Here is a 10331-nt window from a genome sequence, read left to right as displayed (position 1 = left end):
TGGTGCATGAAGAATCCGTAGTAGCTGCAGGATATAAAACCAATAACGCGCAACAATGTAGGAATTGGAAATAGTGTACTTGATTCTAACACACGCGCACACACTTCAATGGATGAATTGTGAGCGCAAGTATCAGTTTACATGGCGACTGAACAGTGACGTAAATGAAGGTTAAGACAATTGTCATTGCTGATAAAGGCAGCAGCTTTCCACTCTGCAGATGGTTGATGCAGGATGTTAACCTGGATAATAAGGAAATAGTAAGATTACCAAAAAAAAACTATCATCACCGTAATATTTACCTGTACCCTTCTTGTACGAGTTCACAAAAAATATATTGACATCTTTACATGGGGAAATTAACTCTACCGGGCACCTTACTCGTGGATTTAATCGTGTTTGAATAGAAACTTCATATTGTCATACGCTGTCTTAAGCCCCATGTTACCCCAACATTTTTCTCACAAATGTAACTGTTTCTCGAGCCATTGAATCCACGGTGTATCGCCTGAATACAACTCCAAACGCATCTTATATCTTTTCCTTGCCCATAATTTAAGCTGATGTAACTATTTTGCGAAGCCTCAATGTTATGGTTCAGATAAAAAAAAAATTGCAATCACGTTTGTTTCAATATTAATCCGTTTAAGATGTCCCTTCTTCCATAGAAAACTGTAATTCAATTGAGTGAGTTCCATTTATTACTTTTATTTAATGCTGTTATACCTCTATAATTTGAGTAATATTGATTGCAATGTGGCTTAGTTATTCTGTCTGTAACCTTGACTGCTCTCACACTTGACATTGCCAACCTAGCAAAGGATTCTGTTTCTTAAAAAAAAATACTTGTAAAATGTAATTAGATTTACTTGAATTTAATCAGCGGCAAAACAAATACACTTTAGTTTACCAGGTATTCTCGACAGCAGTGCACAATAACAATAAGAGCAACCTGTTAATAACTATTGTTGAATGGCCGACTTTAGCCAACGCCTTTATTGCACAATGTGTGTTTGGCTTCACGTGATGAGCATTAACATCCTGAAGTCTTACCTTGGTAGGAGTTGTACCAAACACTCAACACATTCGTCAACATGAGTTTTACAATTTCGCATTGAGTGTAAATCACTCATGTGGTGTTTATAGAAATATTCCACGAACTATTTATCTGTTTGTGACATTTCAATTGTACCCAATACATTACATGTACAGTACATGATACCCACCACCCCCCTTAACCAACCCACATTTACCAGTGTGGTCAAGTATGGTAAAAAAAATAATGCCACAGCATGGTGAAGTCTTCATACAGCGGTGGACTGACATAGGGCTGTAAGAAATAAAACAGATATTAAGATGTTCTAACACCGAATGGATAGATTTTTCAAGGAATAAAGTCTGCATTAACCACACGAACTTGTGGTGAACATGCAAACAAACATGCTCTGATAATATATAGAGCATTGTCTTTGAAACTGATTGACGTACACCAGAGACAGCCTTTTTATGGCCCAGTCTCACCAGTGTCAGACCATTAAACGCCAAAAGGCGAACAAGCACAAAGACAATGCATGTATGAGAGCATTGATAGCTCGGGGTGAGCAGCTATATTAAGGGCTGTATATTACTATATTTTTTATAGCAATTATTTGTCGATTCTGCGTTGGGAGTGGTGCAGAATAACGCTTATGCATAGCACATATTACACGCAGTTAAGAAGAGTCATTGTCCAAAACATTACCTATTGTTTTTATCTCATGGCAGTGTTTATTGACAAATGTATTGAGGGTGGTTTTTTTGGAAATGAAACAAAGTGTGTGAGATTCTTAACAACTGACCAAAGAACCCACAAATTATTTCCAGAAGAAGACTATGGCATTGAATTACAAATGTAATAGTCATAATATTACTTCCCAATATACAATAAATATGTGACATGTTCGCTTATCAATTACCTTATGAATTGAGCAAAAGCTCCATTGAGATTGAGGACATTTATTTTACAAAGAAGACATGTATATTTATACAAGCAAGGCTCGAACACAGTGCTGCAGTCGTGGTTGGTTTTCCATTGCCATTAAAAAAAATTGTGGGTTTTATGCCACTGCTTCCTTTAATACGACAGGGTTTAAGATTAGAGCTCTTTGAGAGAACACCCATCCACCCAATTACCCATGAATTGTGATGACGGTGATGATGAAGCAATCTGTGCGCAAACTGCCTGTGCATCCGTCATACTCACGCATGTAATTCCAAGAACTCATCGCTGTACCCCTCCTACAAGATGTTCCAATTTCGTGTCGACTCTGACCTCAAAACGGATGCACCTGTGACCTCCTGCCTCAGTTTTCAATCAGGCCGCCAGTCCCCAAGCATCAGCTGCTGTGGATGAAACAAGCATCACAACAAATGGTAATTGAGAAGATAACATAATTGTGGTATCCATAAAAAAATGCACATTTGTGCTGAACACAACACTGTGTGCCAATTATGTTAAGCAAGATCGCTCATGAGAAGGTCAAGATAAATGTTGGCCTATTTGCATCAGCTAACACACTTTTACATTTACATTCCGTTTGCTCAATGTATGGTTCACAGTATGAACGCATTTAGAGTAGCTATGCATGTTACCAAACTACTGTAGTCTTAAACCTCGTATGTCTGTAGACATTATATATTTTTTAAAATGTTGACATTAAAATAAACAAGTAAAATGCAAGTCTCATTCTCTTACACTCAGTTGTAAAGAGTTATGCGCGTTCCACGTCTTGTTTTGCATTTTCATCCGATGACAGGTATTTTCAATCGATAAAATGTGCGTTGCACTTTCATCTTCTTGGTTCTTTCGGTAAAGTCACGTAGAATTGAAACAATAAAATAATAAAAATAAAACATAATAAAATAATTCTCACGACGTTTCGGCCACAACACAAGTAGCCGTCCTCAGGTGGAGAACAGGTCTGTCGAGGAGACAGAGTCTGAATGACATCTTTTTTTTTTAAACAAAAGTCACCTCACAATTGTGAGAAGCAATATTGCCTTGGTGCGGCGGGACATTGCAACACTTTCACTAGTCACCATCACAAACGTCCCCCTGTGGAAGGCAGGACCCTAACATGGTTTGGTGGCAGGGACTGCAGGTCATTTATCGTTAATTAGCAAAAAAATAACAAAGCATTCAATTGTGCAGTGGAAACACGTGTAGACTATGTCATCCAAAAGCACACGAGGCAGGGGAAGGGGCAACAGCATTGTTTAAAAATGTCATGGTTTCATTCATACTGCCCCTAATACCTGGAAAACTAAGTGAAATGAATGTTGACATTTAAAAATGGCATGCTATGCATATATTCTTATGAAACATACATATATGCTCTATGTCATAAAGGCCTAGTGTTGATACAATTACAGCATTTATGTGCATTTATCCTGTTTGTACGCTTGTGATATTAGTACAGGAACAAAGCTTTGCTCAAGCTCCATTTGAATTTTGAATCTTGCATTGCGTTTATAAGGTTTATAACTGAACTATTGTATGGAGAGACATCTGGTGACATCTGGTGATGATGGGCAAGTTATGAAGATATCATAAAAGTGTTATAGAGGAACATATACTTTTAAAAAATGTATCCTCAATATATCAAACTGCTTTTTTAATTCAATTAAGAAAAATAGTAGCAAAAGTTAGATTCAAATCAGCATTAAATGTATTGTATTACATGGCCAATTAGTACAAATGTCATTCAATGTCCCTTGCATTTGGTGAAACGAGGTTTCTGTCTGACATTCAAGGTTTCGCGATACAACATAAAATAACACTTAAATTAACATAAAGGTAACATGTAAAAACCCATGACAATTTTCACTATTACAACTAGCTAACTGTGAATACATTACCCCTGATATATTTCAAGAAATCCAATTACTTCATTTAAATATATAGGTATGAACGAATAGAACATTAAAAGATTCATGACAACCCCCTCTATTTTTCATTCGGTGCTTTGACTCACATTTTTTCTGATGCGTATTTAGGGGACCTACCGGTGCAACTCCCGGAGGCTAAAGCCCCGAGTCACAGTTCTAGCATACGTCACGCTGCCCGGGGAACGTCAACAACTCGGCCCTAAGTCTTACCCCGAATAGTGCTGCTTTTCAAATGGAAGGTATGCTCAAATTTTTTTTATAAAATTTTAAGTATATTCGTGTTACTCTTTGGTTCTGTCGATAAGGTCACGTAGAAAGAAAAAATATTAAATAAATAATAGATTACGACGTTTCCATTGCAACACAAGCAACCGTAATCAGGTGAGAATTGTATGTAAATGCAAGCTCGGAGAGAGACACATACACAGAGAGAGAGAGACAAACAGACACGGAGAGAGACACATACACAGAGAGAGACACAGAGAGAGAGAGAGAGACACACAGAGAGATAGAGACAAACACACAGAGAGGAGAGACACATAGAGAGACACACAGAGAGAGACACACACAGAGAAGAGAGACACAGAGAGACACAGAAAGAACCAAAGAGTAATTTCTGCAGTCAGGAAAGCTTCAAATCAAGATTATATTCGTGTTAACGTGATTTATTTAACATAAATGTAATACTGTACGCTATTACATGCCAAAAATGCATTTGTTAAAGTTACTTAGTTTGAAAATAGCAATAATAATGTCAAGGACATGTATTATTCTCATAAGTTGTATTTTTTTTACAACAGATTACTCAGACATACATTTGAAATGGTCATCACTACGCAGCAGGCAACGTTGTTAATGCACAGTAAACCAAAACAAATATTTAAATATCAACGGAGACCTCATATTCACTTGGTAGTACAGGTGGTGAGTAGTGTAATTTCACAACATACATACGAAGCATTGCTCCGTTTCCCTCAAGCATTTTTCTTTTAGCTATTTTCTCGAGAATGCCTCGTTTGCTCTGAACGAAATGAATGGCATAGCCATCTGATTATGCAATTTCTCACTGGAAACGTAGAGCAGAGGTCAGGCCCAACAACCTCCTGGAATCCAACGAAAGTATAATGTAATACTGTAGTGAATATAGCATGTCACTGGCAGCATGCATTTTTGTATGCATCATAAGATACAACTTTCAAGCCAACCACAGTCCATAAAACAGTCCTATCAATCAACAGGTGGGTATAATTGTCTACATGTCTTGGGGGGGGAAACAAACTACGGAATGTGGCAAATCAGGAGTAGGTGGCAAAACTAATGGTTGCAAGAAAACAAGTTTTTGAACACGTTAAAATTGCAAACACAAACGAGAGTTATCCAATCAGAGTAGAAAACTTTAATTTTAAACATCAAATGGCATGGTAATATAACACAGGTAACATTTCAATTTAAAGCTTTCGTGACTGCAGGGATTCATATTCTTGGTTATTTCGGTAAAGTCACGTGGAAGGGAAATTATAAAATAATAAAAAAGAAAACACCTGAGGACAGCTGCTTGCGTTGTGGCCGAAACGTCGTGAGAATTTTACTGTATTATGTTTTCTCTTATTTATTTTATTATTTCCCTTCTACGTGACTTTACCGAAAGAACCAAGAATAGAACACAGGTCTCCAAGCACAGCATTGCTTAATGTCCAGCTGTAGAATCATGCTGTTAAAGAGAGAGGATACAGGGTGACCCCATAGCCAGGACACATCGGGTAATTGTATTCATTTTAACAAATAACCTAGAGTTACTTCATTTATTTTAACAAATGTTCAAATTGACTCCCGTGAACATTAATGCGCGCATGAATTATCTTTTTAAATTAATTTAAGACTGTTTTAAAGATTGCGGGTGTAATCTTTGAACCATCATCAATGACGTTTCGTCTCAACTCCTGCGGGGAGGGTTCTGGGACGAGTTTCGCAAACGTCGAATTTGAGGTGACTCCCACATGAAGAATATAAATAGATATTAATAATGATTACAAAATATATCAACTTAAAGAATAAACAATATCAATGTTTTAATGCCAGTGTTACAATAGGTTAAACGACCCAATGTGTCCTGACTTTTGGGCCAGCCTGTAAATTGGGTTTCCACAGCACTTCCACTTGCACTGAATCATGTTCTTAGATCCCCAAACTCCTCTCTGCAGGAGTACTTTGGGCCATTTCAGAATAAATGTCAATGTAAAAAATACACACAAATATAACGAGGTCATCTAACGATCGCAGTAGCATTGTGTACTGCTGCCGTACACAATGTTGCATTGCTTTTTGCCTTCAGTTTCTTGTCCTTCCCCCGCACCTCCGATAAGCACGGTTGGCTACGTACGGTGCGAAGGAAGTTCAACGTCCACGCGTACGCACATCGCGAGGAGGAGTTTTGCCTCTTCAGCGATGCGCGAATCAAACAAAGACAGCCCCTTGTAAGCCTTCTTGAGGATGGCATTTTGCACTTAGTGAAAGCAGCCCAGGACTTTACAGTTTTGCTTTCCGTAAAAAACTGTAAAGAGAGCCGTTTCGATAAAAACACACGCACACTACAACCAATCTCATCACAATTCCGTTCACTGGTAACTATGCTAAACACAGTGCAAGCCTGTCACTTCAGGTGACACGTCACACATATGCTTTAACCAACAGACCGTTAGAATGCATCTGATACTCAGCATAATGAACACACACCCAAGGCCATACACACACACACCATATCAACGCACAATGTTGAACACACACGTACGGTGCGAAAGAAGGTTCAACATACGTACACACATTCACAACATTGTACAGGACAAGTACGGTACGTCCACAATACGAACACCAGATCACAACCCAATGTTAACCATACGCATGAGAACACACAACACGGCTCATGGAATCGCCACGCCAACACACGCATGATGTGTTGATGTGTTAGCATGCACATCAATCAACGCAGTAGCTCAACACAGAATTGAACCGCACACCAAAGTGGTGGCGGTACACTTATAGCATAAGGCGCATCTCGTGGGGTGCAGGGGGGGGACACACAACACAGCAACTCACACACAAATCTCGTACCCCCCCCCCCCCAAAATAGAAGTCGTTAGCGACTCTATTTTTAACACAAATCTTGCAACAAATCATTATCGACTCCACTGTGGGAGGCGGTGGGAGGGGAGGCCAGGGGTAGTAGGTGTGTGATTGTGTGAGTCTCTGTGTGTGTGTGTGCGTGCGGGAGTTGTTACCTGCGCTGCTGCTGATGCTGCTGCTGCTGCCGCTGTCTCACCTGGCGCGTAGCGCGCTGCAGCTTGCCGTGTGTGTGTGTGAGTGCCGCTCTCGCGCCCCTCTCTTCCTCCGCCTCCTCCTCCTCCGCGTGAAGACAACACTGTCTGCGGTGCGGCCAGCCACGCGCGAGCACCGATGGCTCTTATCAATAATGCATCGACATCGCCCCGCCGCAGCCGGCCCAGTCAACCGCCAGCACCCCCACCCCCCCGCGTGTCAAGCGCTACGTCGTCACGAGCTGCAACGCAGGATGATGATGATGATGTTGTTTGTCAAGGATTAATTTATCATGGAATATTTCCTGCCACGCGCCCTGCCCCCCCCTCCAGCCCACCGCTCCTCTCTCCTCTCCCTGGAGCAAAACAACCCGGGGGGTAATGTGAGAATATTTTCCGGAGCTCAGTCCCCCGTACAAGCAAGTGCTGCGTCGTCACGAGTTCCAAGGTCGGATGGTAATGAGTACGGTGATGAGCATGGATTTTCTTGAGAACTGCTTTTAGTTGTCTACGTACGGCGCGAAAGAAGTTCAACGTACCGTTACAAATATCTATGCCCCTTTTCTCATGACATGTCTTCTGGGGAGCTCCCCAAACTGTCGGGAATTGGGGATTATTGTCTGGACATCGGGCATGGGCAAGCTCTGTATGAAATTATAATCAACCCCTGATCATGATATCGTAATACGAGGATTCGTCATAATTAGTTCCACGTGCAAAAACAAAGCGGACGCCGTGGTCTTTAAAAGACACGTGTGTGTGTGTGGACGCACATGTTTTCATACTCGTACACATAGGTGAATTTTTTCTCCATATGAACGCGTATTCAACATACAAATGCAGTGCATTAAAACACAGCATCTCACCGAATCGAGCGGTGGTGCATGTAATTAGGCCATCCCCGAGTCCGATACCTTGGACACGGCTAACATGATATACCCGCACGGACCAGCAAAGTGAAGTCTGGTAAAAAAAAAAAGCACGTTACCCATACGCCATTTGGAGCCTTTCATCCCCTAATAGGGCTGTTGATTACGTTCAATTGTAACATATAAAGACTTTACTACATACTATATATATAAACCATTAACATACTTTCTATTAACACTGCACGGGCACGAGTCATAAAATGCTAAATACACACGTGGGAATCTTCACGTGTTTAGTCACAATGACATTTAACATGCGCATACAGTACACCCACACACGTTTTCACACTTTAGTATTCATATGCATTTGCACATCTTCACTTCCCATGCTCACACACAAAGATCCCCCGTATATCCTTCACGAAATGTTGGGGCAAGTGCTGTTAGCGAGCACCTATGAAATCCGGCACGGCACACGAGTGGGTGGGTGGCGAGCACCACGCCCGGCCGCCTTTGTCTCTCGATTGGTGATGTTTACACGTCGTACCAGGTGCTCATTTGAGGCCGAGTTGACCTAGGGGAGGCCCAGGACCGCTTCACATATTCTTCACTGGTGTTGGTGGCCGTGAGTGGGAATCAAACTCAGGTGGCCGGGTTTGTAGCGCAGCACGCTAACCACTACGCTACCGGTCTCCCCTCACACCCACACACACCATCACAAGCACTCAAATATGTTCACATTCAGCACAACATGCATTCACATATTATCACGCAAAGAAATATTCACAAACGGACGAGCACGCAAATCTCGAACATTCATTCACAGATGAAGGGTGAGCCATGCATAGCTAGCCCAACTAAAGTCAGAAATTATAGGGAAAACAATATTTTATTTCAAATCGTCCACGTGTCTCCCATCAATCGTAATAGACGTATTGACTCGTTCAATACTCTCCTTTGTAATATATGGACCCATTGCATTCACAGTACTCACTCACCCGTTTAAGATAGTCATCAGAAGTCAGGGGGAATCTAAAAATGGGTCACCATGCATTGACGTGCACTTACATGTATATAAAAACACATTAAGCCCAAAGAATTTGTAATCAAAATAGGATTAGGGTAAACTTAAAACGTAGATTTTGGTAGCCAATTTTATGATCCATATTTGTTTTGGGGTTAGGCCAGCTGGTAGTTTTATTCCTTTTTTTTTACAAAATAGGCCTAAAATGAATGCATACATGTCATTAAGGAGTTTGTATAAATGCAACACTTTCAGTACATTTTTTTGTTTTGTTTTACAGACTAGTACTTTCATTTATATCATTTGGTTTTGAAAAATGGTGGGAAGTTTAGATTATGCTGGGCATTGATGTAGGAATTTTAACTTGTGTGTGTAAGTTATTAACATCGACTTTGGCAAATTGGGAACATTGGATGGCAATTTATGCCCAACGACCACAATTTATTTGGTAGTGCCCCTTTAATGAACACAGTTTAACTAGCTGACTATATTTTCCATACGAATGTTTGTAATTTATTTTGGAAACGCTGCAGCATATCATTTACACATGACAAATATGTTGCTGTTCCCAAGCTCCTAGGAACACTATGTAATTAATGCTTTCATTTCAGCCAGCTTCTTGAGAGGATATAATATAACTTCAGTTGTACATAGTGTGATTTATATTCCTCCCAGTTCAGAAATAAGTACAGGCCGATATTAAAAAAGAGCATTTGTCCATGCATTCACACAATGTACTCTTATTGGCACAGATAGTAAATCAGACACTCTCTGAAAAAAATGGCCAGTATATGATTTGGATTCTGTAGTATTAAGAAGAATATGTTGACCATACCACAAGGGAAATCGGTGGCACAGTGGTTAGTGCTCACACAATCCAGTTTGGTTGAACGCAGAATGGATCATGGACATTCAAGTGTGATATTTTTAAGCCAGCTCAGGTGTTTCTTTTAAAGGTTCCTTGTGCCGAAAGCATAGAGAAGAGACGACATTGTATGACCGAGAAGATTCGGCAGGTTCCACAGAGCATTACACAGCTGATGAAAAGAAAATGCCCGCTCAAGCGATTCAAACTAAAACCTCTGCTACCAAACCGGAGCCATCATGAGCATAATGCCCAAGTATTGAAACTCCTTCACTGTCTCCACAACTGTCCCATTGCCCATGGAGATGGTGGAGTATTTGCTGGCGTAACATACC

The sequence above is a fragment of the Lampetra planeri genome, chromosome 2 (assembly GCF_965212315.1).
Source record: "Lampetra planeri chromosome 2, kcLamPlan1.2.h2, whole genome shotgun sequence".
NCBI classification, from domain to species: domain Eukaryota; kingdom Metazoa; phylum Chordata; class Hyperoartia; order Petromyzontiformes; family Petromyzontidae; genus Lampetra; species Lampetra planeri.
The sequence above is the reverse complement of the archived record's forward strand: the minus strand, read 5'-3'. Positions refer to the sequence as shown.